The 14,196-nt window shown below is 35.2% G+C and overlaps 1 protein-coding gene across 1 annotated transcript in view; it reads right to left on the reverse strand.

Annotated features, from left to right (window-relative positions):
- GPC6 (glypican 6) overlaps positions 1-14,196 on the reverse strand; it is a 1,355,246-nt gene that overhangs the window by 471,568 nt on the left and 869,482 nt on the right. The gene's annotated exons all lie outside the window — the stretch shown is intronic.

Below are 14,196 nucleotides of genomic sequence, written 5' to 3' on the forward strand. Positions count from 1 at the left end.
CAACATGTGACACAGAGACATAAAGCAAGCAAGTATAGTTTTGGAAATTTGGCACAAGAAGGGCATAAACCTGGCCTAATCTGATCTCCTCTGGCATTTTAGAGCTCACAAAATATTTGTAAATTTATTTTTTCATTCACTCACTCATTCATTCCTCAGGAAAACCCAATACTAAAAGATGTTATTGAAAAACAACTTTTAAAAAGAGAACAAAAAATGGAACAGTATGGGTGTACATTGAAGAAGAGGACATGGAGTATTCCTTGTTGATCTATTTAATCTTGATTCCCAGCTAGGATATTTGTGTCTCTGTTGATCACAGTTTGAATGCAGCACCAAAACAACACCTGATTTTCCTGATGGTCACACTGAAGTTCATAAAACAGATGATTATGTCAAACAGTTAGTGGTCAAGCCCAGAATCAGATATTGGATTGGGTTTCTTTCTTCTAAATTAACAATCCTATACCTAATTTCTAGATACACAATAATTTTTGTAAAAAATAACAGCTTTGAAAATTTTCACCTAAGTAAGTATCATGGCCAGACAAATAAAATCCTGAGAGTAAAGATATACTTACATCCACACTGGGTCTATAAATACTCTATTACATTTTTTCCTGGGACCAGTTGACATGAACTCCGCTAAAATGTTTTCTTTATAACATCAGCTTCTAACTGTGAGCTGGAGTGGTACTTAGCTAATCAGGAGAACAGTTTACTTTCTCCAACTATTAAATGTTTTGAAAAAATAGAGATGAGAGGAGACAAGAAAGCACTAACCACTGAGAAAATATTTTCTTGGGTCCTTGCACCCAAGGATTCCAAACCTCCCTGTTGTAATGTCACTGCTTCCCTGGATAGGAAAACCTCACATTACTGAAATATATGTATTGAAACCAAGTCTGATAATCTCAAGGACAGTGTGGGGCAAATAAAGATGATCTTTTCTGCAGAATAAATCCTCAAACCACACACCGAAGTATCTGAAATGATCAGAAGCTGCTCCCCATGGAGCCTGCATTCACAACTAAACCTTCCTCTGTTTTCTTTTCTTTTTTTTTTTTTTGTATTTTTCTGAAGCTGGAAATGGGGAGAGACAGTCAGACAGACTCCCGCATGCACCCGACCAGGATCCACCCGGCACGCCCACCAGGGACGATGCTCTGCCCACCAGGGGGCGATGCTCTGCCCCTCTGGGGCGTCGCTCTGTTGCGACCAGAGCCACTCTAGCGCCTGGGGCAGAGGCCAAGGAGCCATCCCCAGCGCCCGGGCCATCTTTGCTCCAATGGAGCCTTGGCTGCGGGAGGGGAAGAGAGAGACAGAGAGGAAGGAGAGGGGGTGGGGTGGAGAAGCAGATGGGCGCTTCTCCTGTGTGCCCTGGCCGGGAATTGAACCCAGGACTTCTGCACGCCAGGCCGACGCTCTACCACTGAGCCAACCGGCCAGGGCCCTTCCTCTGTTTTCTGTGGTATGTATTTTGTGTACCTTCAAGGTTTAATTATATAATATCATTACAATCACTATTACACCATTCTAAGCATTTTAAGGGAAATTGCAGTTTAAATAGTAAACACATTCAGTGGCAGAATGTATTTTCAAAGTGGTTGGGAAAGATGTTCGGTTTCAAATAAAGAGATTCCAGGAAATAATTATAGAGAATTCACAAGTGACAGATCCAATGTATTGAATATAAGGGATCAGGTTAGAACTTATAAAAGCAAAATTATTCCTTAATATTCTTCTATACAATATCTATTTTTTTAGACTATCATAACATGATAAAACTCATTCATAATTTTACTTTTTCACTCATCTTTTTTGGGAAAGATTATAATGTGGACATATAGTAGGTGTTCTGTTTCATGTCCCCAGTGGCTACTGTTAAGGTAATTTTTATGAAGTTCATGAACAATATTCAGAAAATATTTCCATAAAGTTGAAGAAAAATATTTTTAATTTAAAAATATCAATTATTTGTAATCAATCACTATGTAACTACAATTAAAATATATTTATGTGATTATTTGATAAATTTCCTAAGTTATCACTGAACCCTAAACTTCGAAGCCATGCTTGTTTGCTCACTGGTGCCTAAAACAATTAAAACCAAATTTTCACAAATACTTGGTTAACTATACTTAACGTATGAAAAAGATCAGAGGATCGGAGGTAAAAAAAACTTAATGGAAAATGCAAGCAATTAAGAATAGTTGGAGCATGATGTGATATGGAAGGAGCCAGGTGAAAGGAAAAAAAAAACAACAGGAGAGATCAGCAATAGCCATATGGAGAAGGGTTTTGTACATCATTGTACACTTTTAAAAATGGGAAGTCAACTTCTATATCAAACTCATGTTCTGAGAAACTGGAATCAGGCTAGAGAAGAGGTTTCTGTTGAAAGCCCCACACATTATTTACCTTTTGCCAAATGAAACCTATAGTACAGAGCCACATGAACTTCATCTTTGACAATAGTTAATGCCCGTTTTCTATCCTGTGACATCTCAGCGTATAGTGTAGAACTGGACCCACTGTATATGTTTGATAACTATGTATTTGCTAAATGAGTGAAAAATGAATGACTGTGTTTGTTTAAAAATAGTACTGGGTACTATACCAAAGCTATAAACTAAAAGCACAGATTGGAGAAAGCACAACACAACCATACCACTGAGAAACACTCTCCTCTTTAAACTTAAAGACCAGAGGGAGACACTGTTCGAGTCAGCCTTCCAGAACTAACATCCTTAGTCACTGCTGAAATACCTTCACTCCGCTGTCCGTGCCTCAGTGCTGTGCTGTGGAGAACTGTATTGAGTGGAGCATATTGAATTTCACCTCCAAGATTTAAAGAAGGAAGTAAAATAGAATAAAAATCTCTCTTTTTAAAAATTATCAATGATTCTTATCCTGTTCTGGAAAAAAAAAAAAAAAAAGGAAACTGAATTACCAGGGCTGAAACAAAATGTGCTCTATAAGAACAAATAACCAACCCACAATGCCCTTATTTTAAAAGGACTAATGATATTTAGAAATATCAAATTAACTAGTTAAGATAAAAACAATTTATGAGAAAGCAGTGTAGTATGTTTAAAGTAAAATATTACTGTGCATGCAATTAAATTCCCAGAGCAAGAGGTTATCGCTTTAGTGTAAACTTCACCAGGAATATAAAGAGTTACCTTAAGGACAGATTAGATTCATGCAATTACTAAAATGAAATATTTTAATTTTTAAACAGAGAAAAGGAAGTATGACTTTGAACTATGCTTTGGGAAAAATAAGAATTTAACTTTATTAAGTTGAAATGTAGTATTTCCTAGGAGTATTTTTGAAATAAGAGCCTTCTTTATAGTTTTGTATACCTTGTAAATATAGTTATTTTGTTTTACCATAGTAGGTTTCTATTGTCTTTTAAATAAGATGAAGAAACAATGTAAACGTTTTATATATAAGAAACAGCATAAGGTGGTTTATCTACTTTGAATTTCCTCAATAATAAAAATCAATAAATATTCTCAGGTGCATTGTATTCTTTAAAAATGTTGACAGTGTTGGTCAGAAAAAGTTTTTTGTTCATACAACTAATCAAGTAATAGCTACTTTGGATTTAAAAATAAATATATGAATTATTTAAAAAATATGGATCCAATTGAATTTTCATAGCACTAATTCATATGCTTCACAGTGGCAGGGTTTCAGGAGCAAACTAAAATTAAACCAAAAATTTCATTAGATGAGATATACTTGTTTCTATACTTGAGTAAAGAATAAAATAAATTATTTTATAAAAAAGTAAGAATCAACTGGAATTTCTTGTTATTCCTTTAGAAGTGAATTTGCAAGAAAGAATCAGATGCAATACATCCACTTATTCTGCTTATACAGATACATATCTGTTGTCTTTTGTGCTATAGTGCAGGTGAGAAGTTTTATTAATAGCTCTCAGACTCAGCGTTTGAAAATTATGGGTAAGAAATAAATCGAATATACTACCATTTATGAATTCCAATATCTTACTGAAATTGCTTCAAAACCAGGCTTAACTCCATTAATTTGATTTCATCAAACACACTAACAAACAAATCACATGCGATAAACATCATGAAAACTTTGTAGAGTGATCAAGTAGAGCTCTTTATATTCACCCTGGAACTCTGAGATTTGATGTGCTCAGAGACAAACTATTTGTAATTCTTACACAGAAAAAAAAGCTATCACAATTTTCCAATGTGTTTATTATTCTACCATTTCTCTGAATTTCTTATTCACTCCTGGTAAGTTCATAAATGAAAATGATACTGCCAACATCAAAGCTAAGGACAGTCTATTCTGAGAATCATGTATCAGTATAGCTAAAAGTCTATTTAAATAATGACTTCATTTCACCAAGATCCCATGATAAGAATGAATATCCAAGCCACTGATCTTGCATTAATTTGCCCCTGTTGTCACTAAATCTTGTGACAGTCACACCTTCTTGATACCTCAAATTAACTTTGAGTGTAACCACAGGTTAAAAATAAAAGTAAGCAAAATATTCTCTGGGAGGATATCAAACAAACTTTTCTCTCTAATCACTTTGTTGGGGATAGCAGCAAAAGTAACATATGACATAAAATTATTTTTAAAATCACATTGAGATGTTTCTCAACTCACCACGTTGTATACTTTAAATATATACAATTTTATTTGTAAATTAGATGTCAAAAAGCTGAAAAATTATAGAAAAAGCATTGTTTTTAAAGGAAAAGTACATAGTTAAATTGACCTAATGAGAAAAGCTATACTTTATGTGAAGATACAAACTATTTTTCCCTTCTATTTTATTGCAAAGACATGTTCTTTTACACCTTATGTTTGCATTGGAGACTCTAGTTTTAGTAATTAACCTCAATCTTAAACAACACATGCTACATCAAAACAAAACTTATAAAATGTAACTTGTTGATATACAACACGTATAAAAACAAATTTATAGCATATATAGCATAAACATGTAAAATATATGCAGATATTATATCATATAAATTACATAAACTATATATTCATATATAAATGGAATATATTTAAATACTCTCTATATATGTGCCTTCATGTATTTTATAAATATGTGAATGTGAATGTTTATCTGTATACTGTCTGTGTATGTACATATAGTTGTTTTTTTTTTTTTTGTATTTTTCCGAAGTTGGAAATGGGGAGGCAGTCAGACAGACTCCTGCATGCACCCGACCAGGATCCACCAGACATGCCCACCAGGGGGCGATGCTCCACCCATCTGGCATTGCTCTGTTGCAACCAGAGCCATTCTAGCGCCTGAGGCAGAGGCCATAGAGCCATCCTCAGTGCCAGGGCCAACTTTGCTCCAATGGAGCCCTGGCTGTGGGAGGGGAAGAGAGAGACAGAGAGAAAGGAGAGGGGGAGGGGTGGAGAAGCAGATGGGCGCTTCTCCTGTGTGCCCTGGCCGGGAATTGAACCTAGGACTCCTGCACGCCAGGCCGATGCTCTACCACTGAGCCAACCGGCCAGGGCCTGTACATATAGTTTTTTTTTTTTTTTTTTTTTTAAATAAATTTTTATTAATGGTAATGGGATGACATTAATAAATCAGGGTACATATATTCAAAGAAAACATGTCTAGGTTATTTTGTCATTAAATTATGTTGCATACCCCTCGCCCAAAGTCAGATTGTCCTTCGCCACCCTCTATCTAGTTCTCTGTGCCCCTCCCCCTCCCCCTAACTCTCCCCCTGTCCTCCCTCCCCCCACCCCTGGTAACCACCACACTCTTGTCCATGTCTCTTAGTCTCATTTTTATGTTCCACCAATGTATGGAATCATGTAGTTCTTGTTTTTTTCTGATTTACTTATTTCACTCCTTATAATGTTATCAAGATCCCACCATTTTGCTGTAAATGATCTGATGTCATCGTTTCTTATGGCTGAGTAGTATTCCATAGTGTATATGTGCCACATCTTCTTTATCCAGTCTTCTATTGAAGGGCTTTTTGGTTGTTTCCATGTCTTGGCCACTGTGAACAGTGCTGCAATGAACATGGGGCTACATGTGTCTTCACGTATCAATGTTTCTGAGTTTTGGGGGTATATACCCAGTAGAGGGATTGCTGGGTCATAAGGTAGTTCTATTTGCAGTTTTTTGAGGAACCACCATACTTTCCTCCATAATGGTTGTACTACCTTACAGTCCCACCAACAGTGAATGAGGGTTCCTTTTTCTCCACAGCCTCTCCAACATTTGCTATTACCCGTCTTGTTGATCATAGCTAATCTAACAGGTGTGAGGTGGTATCTCATTGTAGTTTTGATTTGCATTTCCCTAATAACTAATGAAGCTGAGCATTTTTTCATATATCTGTTGGCCATTTGTATCTCTTCCTGGGAGAAGTGTCTATTCATGTCTTCTTCCCATTTTTTTATTGGATTGTTTGTTTGTTTGTTGTTGAGTTTTATGAGTTCTTTGTAAATTTTGGAAATTAGGCCCTTATCTGAGCTGTTGTTTGAAAATATCATTTCCCATTTAGTTGGCTGTCTGTTTATTTTTATATCAGTTTCTCTTGCTGAGCAAAAACTTTTTATTCTGATGTAGTCCCATTCATTTATCTTTGCCTTCACTTCTCTTGCCATTGGAGTCAAGTTCATAAAATGTTCTTTAAAACCTAGGTCCATGAGTTTAGTACCTATGTCTTCTTCTATGTACTTTATTGTTTCAGGTCTTATATTTAGGTCTTTGATCCATTTTGAATTAATTTTAGTACACGGGGACAGGCTGTAGTCGAGTTTCATTCTTTTGCATGTGGCTTTCCAGTTTTCCCAACACCATTTGTTGAAGAGGCTTTCTTTGCTCCATTGTGTGTTGTTGGCCCCTTTATCAAAGATTATTTGACCATATATATGTGGTTTTATTTCTGGGCTTTCTATTCTGTTCCATTGGTCTGAGTGTCTATTTTTCTGCCAATACCATGCTGTTTTGATTATTGTGGCCCTATAATATAGTTTAAAGTCAGGTATTGTAATGCCCCCAGCTTCATTCTTTTTCCTTAGGATTGTTTTGGCTATTCGGGGTTTTTTATAGTTCCATATAAATCTGATGATTTTTTGCTCCATTTCTTTAAAAAATCTCATAGGAATTTTGATGGGAATTGCATTAAATTTGTATATTGCTTTGGGTAATATGGCCATTTTGATTATATTTATTCTTCCTATCCAAGAGCAAGGAATATTTTTCCATCTCATTGTATCTTTTTCGATTTCCCTTAACAATGCTTTGTAATTTTCATTATATAGGTCCTTTACATTCTTTGTTATGTTTATTCCTAGGTATTTTATTTTTTTTGTTGCAATCGTGAAGGGGATTATTTTTTTGAGTTCGTTTTCTAATATTTCATTGTTGGCATAGAGAAAGGCTATGGACTTCTGTATGTTAATTTTGTATCCTGCGACCTTACTGTATTGGTTTATTGTTTCTAATAATCTTTTTGTGGAGTCCTTCGGGTTTTCGATGTATAGGATCATATCATCAGCAAAAAGTGATACCTTTACTTCTTCTTTTCCAATATGGATGCCTTTTATTTCTTTGTCTTGTCTGATTGCTCTGGCCAGAACTTCTAGCACCACGTTAAATAAGAGTGGAGAGAGTGGACAACCCTGTCTTGTTCCTGATTTAAGGGGGAAAGCCTTCAGTTTAGTGCCATTTAATATGATGTTAGCTGATGGTTTATCATATATGGCCTTTATCATGTTGAGATATTTTCCTTCTATACCCATTTTGTTGAGAGTCTTAAACATAAAATTGTGTTGTATTTTATCAAAAGCCTTTTCTGCATCTATTGATAAGATCATGTGGTTTTTGTTCTTTGTTTTGTTGATATGGTGTATTACGTTAACCGTTTTGCGTATGTTGAACCATCCTTGAGATTCTGGGATGAATCCCACTTGATCATGATGTATTATTTTTTTAATATGTTGTTGTATTCGGTTTGCCAGTATTTTGTTTAGAATTTTAGCATCTGTATTCATTAGAGATATTGGTCTGTAGTTTTCTTTCTTTGTGCCATCCTTGCCAGGTTTTGGTATGAGGGTTATGTTGGCCTCATAAAATGTGTTCGGAAGTATTGCTTCTTCTTCAATTTTTTGGAAGACTTTGAGTAGAATAGGAACCAAGTCTTCTTTGAATGTTTGATAGAATTCACTAGTATAACCGTCTGGGCCTGGACTTTTATTTTTGGGGAGGTTTTTAATAGTTTTTTCTATTTCCTCCCTGCTGATTGGTCTGTTTAGGCTTTCTGCTTCTTCATGACTCAGTCTAGGAAGGTTGTATTGTTCTAGGAATTTATCCATTTCTTCTAGATTGTTGTATTTGGTGGCATATAATTTTTCATAGTATTCTACAATAATTCTTTGTATATCTATGATGTCTGTGGTGATCTCTCCTCTTTCATTTTGGATTTTATTTATTTGAGTCCTGTGCCTTTTTTCCTTGGTGAGTCTTGCCAAGGGTTTGTCAATTTTGTTGACCTTTTCAAAGAACCAGCTCCTTGTTTTATTGATTTTTTCTATAGTTTTTCTGTTCTCTATTTCATTTATTTCTGCTCTGATTTTTATTATCTCCTTTCTTCGGCTGGTTTTGGGTTGTCTTTGTTCTTCTTTTTCTAGTTCCTTAAGGTGTGAAGTTAAGTGGTTTACTTCGGCTCTCTCTTGTTTGTTCATATAGGCCTGAAGTGATATGAACTTTCCTCTTATTACTGCTTTTGCTGCATCCCAGAGATTCTGATATGTCGTATTTTCATTTTCATTTGTCTGTATGTATCTTTTGATCTCTGCGCTTATTTCTTCTTTGACCCATTCATTTTTTAGAAGTATGTTGTTTAGTTTCCACATTTTTGTGGGTTTTTCCCCCTCTTTTTTGCCGTTGAATTCTAGTTTCAAGGCTTTATGATCAGAAAATATGCTTGGTACAATTTCAATTTTTCTAAATTTGCTGATATTGTCTTTGTGGCCCAACATATGGTCAATTCTTGAGAATGTTCCATGTACACTAGAGAAAAATGTATACTCTGTCACTTTGGGATGAAGTGTCCTGTAGATGTCTATCATATCCAGGTGTTCTAGTATTTCGTTCAAGGCCACTATATCTTTATTGATTCTCTGTTTGGATGACCGATCTAGAGCCGTCAGCGGAGTATTGAGGTCTCCAAGTATGATTGTATTTTTGTTAGTTTTTGTTTTAAGGTCAATAAGTAGCTGTCTTATATATTTTGGTGCTCCTTGGTTTGGTGCATATATATTAAGGATTGTTATGTCTTCTTGATTCAGTGTCCCCTTAATCATTATGAAGTGACCATTTTTGTCTCTGAGTACTTTTTCTGTCTTGTAGTCAGCATTATCAGATATGAGTATTGCTACACCTGCTTTTTTTTGGGTGTTGTTTGCTTGGAATATTGTTTTCCAGCCTTTCACTTTGAATTTGTTTTTATCCTTGTTGCTTAGATGTGTTTCTTGTAGGCAGCATATAGTTGGATTTTCTTTTTTAATCCATTCTGCTACTCTGTGTCTTTTTATTGGTAAGTTTAATCCATTTACATTTAGTGTAATTATTGACACTTGTGGGTTCCCTACTACCATTTTATAAATTGCTTTCTGTTAGTTTTGTATCTAGTTTGATTCTTCTCTTTTGTTTTTCTATCATTTGTTTCTGTTTGTTTGTGTTCCATACTTCTTTCCTCTGTTGCTACCTTTTTTAAGTCATGTGTTTTTGTGGTGGTTTTTTCAAGGGTGGTTACCATTAAGTAATGAAAAGGGTACCTACCATATTCATTGTAGTACCCTATCTTATAAGTATTTCTGCACTTCATCGTCCTTTGCTACTGTTAATCTCCATTCTCTCCCCCCCTTTTTTTTTCCTTTGTTGTCACAGTTTAAGTTTGGTTTTATTGTGTTCTTGGTGGAGCTGTTACTTGTGGTGTTGTTTTCTTTTGTTCTTTGAATCTGGTTGGAAAACCCCCTTTAGTATTTCCTGGAGTGGGGGCTTTCTCGTGATAAATTCTCTCATCTTTTCTGTATTTGTGAATGTTTTTATATCTCCTTCATACTTGAAGGATAGCTTTGATGGGTATAGTATTCTTGGCTGAAAGTTCCTCTCTTTCAGGGCCTTAAATATTGGGGTCCACTCTCTTCTAGCTTGTAGAGTTTCTGCTGAGAAATCTGAAGATAATCTAATAGGCCTTCCTTTATATGTTGTACTCTTCTTTTCCCTGGCTGCCTTGAGAATTTTTTCTTTGTCATTGGTTTGTGTCATCTTTATTATGATGTGCCTTGGAGTGGGTTTGTTGGGGTTAAGAAAACTCGGTGTTCTGTTTGCTTCTTGAACTTGAGGCTTTAGTTCTTTCCACAGGCTTGGGAAGTTCTCGTCTATTATTTGTTTGAGTATATTCTCCATTCCATTTTCTTTCTCTTCTCCCTCTGATATACCTATTATTCTTATGTTATTCTTTCTGATGGAGTCAGATAATTCCTGTAGGGCTTTCTCGTTTTTTATTATTTTTGAGTCTCTTTCTTCTTCTCTCTGTTGTGCCTCAAGTTGTTTGTCTTCTATTTCACTAATCCTATCTTCAATCTGGGTTGTTCTGCTAGCTAAGCTTGTTACCTCGTTTTTCAGCTCGTGAATTGAGTTTTTCATTTCTGTTTGATTTGTTTTTATAGTTTCAATTTCCTTGGTAATATATTCTTTGTGTTCATTGAGTTGTTTTCTGATCTCCCTATATTGCCTTTCCGTGTTTTCTTGTATATCTCTGAGTATTTTTAAGATTTCTATTTTAAATTCTCTGTCATTTAGCTCCAAGGCTTCCAATATGTTAAGTCTTTTCTCCATAGATTTTTCCACATCTATTTGTGTTACCTCTCTTTCTTTTGTATCCATAATATTCGATTTCCTCTTTCTTATTGGCATCTGCGGGTGGTCTTGTTGATAGTACACCGGCGCACTTTCTCGCGGCTTGAATGAACGTCCCTGCGGTAGCTTCCTCCACACCCTCGTCTCTCAGATTCGAGTGATAACAGTCCTTTTGCTTTCAGTTTGCTCCGAAGATAAATTTTCCTGTTTCTAGTTGATAAATTTGTTGTGATTTTGGGGAGATCTGTCGGACGCGCTGCTCACGGCGCCATTTCCGTGACGTCAGCCGAGCTGTACATATAGTTTTATGGAAACATACAAAACTAGTTCCAGGACATATGTACAGAGAATATGTTTTTAAAATCTTCATTTTTTATAAAATTAAAATTCATGTAAATTCTATGCAGACTGGTGCAGCCACTATAAGAAACAGTACAGGGGTTCCTCAAAGTATTAAAAATGAAAGTGCTTTATGTTCTAGTGATTTCACTCCAGGGTATATATCTGAAGACATCCAAAACACTGGTTTAGAAGAATGTATGCACCCCTATATTCATTGCAACATTATTTATAATGGTCAAGATATGGAAGCAATCCAACTGCCTATCAACAGACAGTGAATAATAAGTTGTGGTACACATATACAATAGACTATTAGTTATAAAATAGAATGAAACCATACCATTTGAGACAGCATGGATAGACCTAGAGGGTATTATGCTAAGTGAAATAAGTCAGTCAGAGAAACACAAATACAATATTATTTCACTTAAATGTGAAATCTAAACTACAATATAAATGAACAAACAAAATAGAAAGACGCTCATAAATACAGATAAAAGATTGATAGTTGACAAGGGGAGAGGGATTGAGTGACTGGGTCGAATAGCTGAAGGGATTGAGAAGTGCAACTTGGTAGCTACAAAATAGCCACAGGGATATAAAGTACAGCATAGGTATATAATTAATAATATTGTGATATGTATTTATGTCTGGTGCCAGGTGGGTACTGAAAATATCAGGGAAAACATTTTGTAAAACACATGATTATCTAACCACTCTATTATACACTTGAAACTAATATAAATAATATTGAATGCAAACTGTAATTAAACATATATTTTAAATTAAAAAATAAAAATACATATAAATTCTAAATTTTAATATTAATAAAGACTGATGTGACATCATTAAATACCCCCAGGCATTTATTACCCAATAAGTGATGATTAATGGCGATTGAGCCAAGCAATTTCACTTACTAGAATTTGAGAGCACACTTCAACAGTAGCCCTTTCTTCTACTCTACTATTTCCTGTGTGTTCAAAAGTGATCTGAGCCTGACCAGGTGGTGGCACGGTGGATAAGAGCGTTGGACTGGGAAGAGGAGGACCCATGTTCGAGACCCCAAGGTTGCCAGCTTGAGCATGGGCTCATCTGGTTTGAGTAAAGCTCACCAGCTTGGACCCAAGGTTGCTGGCTCGAGCAAGGGGTCACTTGGTCTGCAGAAGGCCCACGGTCAAGGCACATATGAGAAAGAAATCAATGAACAACTAAGGTGTCACAACAAAAGACTGATGATTGATGCTTCTCATCTTTCTCCATTCCTGTCTATCCCTATCTATCCTTCTCTCTGACTCTCTCTGTCTCTGTAAAAAAAAAAAAAAAGTGATCTGATACCTAAAATTCTCTACCTTTACAATTTCATTATCCTTGAACATATTCCTTATAACCTAACTATCACTATAGAATCACACTAAGGTATCTATCTCACAAATCTTCCTATAAATCAAGTGTGAATAAAAATTAAGAAGACATACTTGGAATTCAAAAGGAAGCATAAAATTGTAAAGACACAATGGAAAACTTTAAAAAGTAAGATAATTTTGGTTAGATGTCTAATGGCAAATGGAAGACACATGATGTGGTAGAAAAAATATTGGTTACGGTATTTTATTTATGGTTAAAGATGGTGAGGATAAAGTTCTTTGACCTGATATGAGATTACATTTGTATTGCCAAAGCTACTATTCCTAGAGAGAGCAGTATAAAATAATCAATACATGTACGTATATACATATTTCTTTTTCCCATGTAATATTTTATAAATTAACTGGAAGAACAAAATTTAACATTTTATAATAATTTCATTATGTAGTTCCCCTTTAGTTTAGGAGATGTACTTAATTTGGGACTTTTCATTGTACTATACTGAGTTTTTATAACTTACTTTTTACTTTTCAATTACAGTTGACATACAATATTATATTACTTTCAGGTGTACAACATAGTGATTAGATATTTATATAACTTACCAAGTGATCACTCTAATAAGTCTAGTACCCATTTGATACCACGCATAGTTATTATAATATTATTAATTACTGGGTAAGGCAAAGATAGGTCTACAGTTATTCATATGGAAAATAGTACAATAATAAATAATAATACAAGAATAAACTGTTTCACATACTCACAACTATCAACCTATTTTGCCCTAATTTGTATATTCCCTGAGCTGTATTTTATATCTGCATGATTATTTTTATAGCTATTAATTTGTTCTTCTTAATCACTGTGCTATACTGAGTTTTTAAGAACACTTAGCTAAAATGTTCATGTTAATTTCATCTTTCCATCTATTGTGTTCATTCTGATTTTACTAAGAAAAATTAATATAAAAATGAGATTTTAAAATATCAGTAAACTATTAAGAGTTTTCATACATTTATAGTTTCTTTAATTTATTTACTTTTATTTTTATTTTTTTTAGGTGAGAGGAGGGGAGATAGTGAGGCAGACTCCCTGCATGTGCTCCAACTAGGATCCACCTGGCAAACCCATTTGAGGCCAATGCTTGAGTACTGAGCTATTTTTAGCACCTGAGGCTGATGTACCTGGACCAACTGAGCTATACTCAATGTCTGGGGCCAGGCTCGAACCAATCAAGCCACTGGTTGTGGTGGGGGGGGGTAGAGGAGGGGGAGAGCAAGGGGGAGAGAAGCAGATGGTTGCTTCTCTTATGTGCCCTGACCAGGAATTGAACCCAGGAAGTTTATATGTCAGGCCAATGCTCTATCCATTGAGCCACCAGCCAGGGCCCATTTATGATTTCTATAGCAACAAGATGTTGGTAATATAGGCCATATCTGCACTTCGGAAATATATGTAAGTACTGCCACCTTTGACACAACACAAAATGTCAAATCTTATGTTTTCCTCCCAACTCTACATTTTATCACTACGAAATATTATCCTAGATGTGTCCTTAAAGGGTTGGC

The sequence above is a fragment of the Saccopteryx leptura genome, chromosome 4, assembly GCF_036850995.1.
Source record: "Saccopteryx leptura isolate mSacLep1 chromosome 4, mSacLep1_pri_phased_curated, whole genome shotgun sequence".
Taxonomy (NCBI): Eukaryota; Metazoa; Chordata; class Mammalia; order Chiroptera; family Emballonuridae; genus Saccopteryx; species Saccopteryx leptura.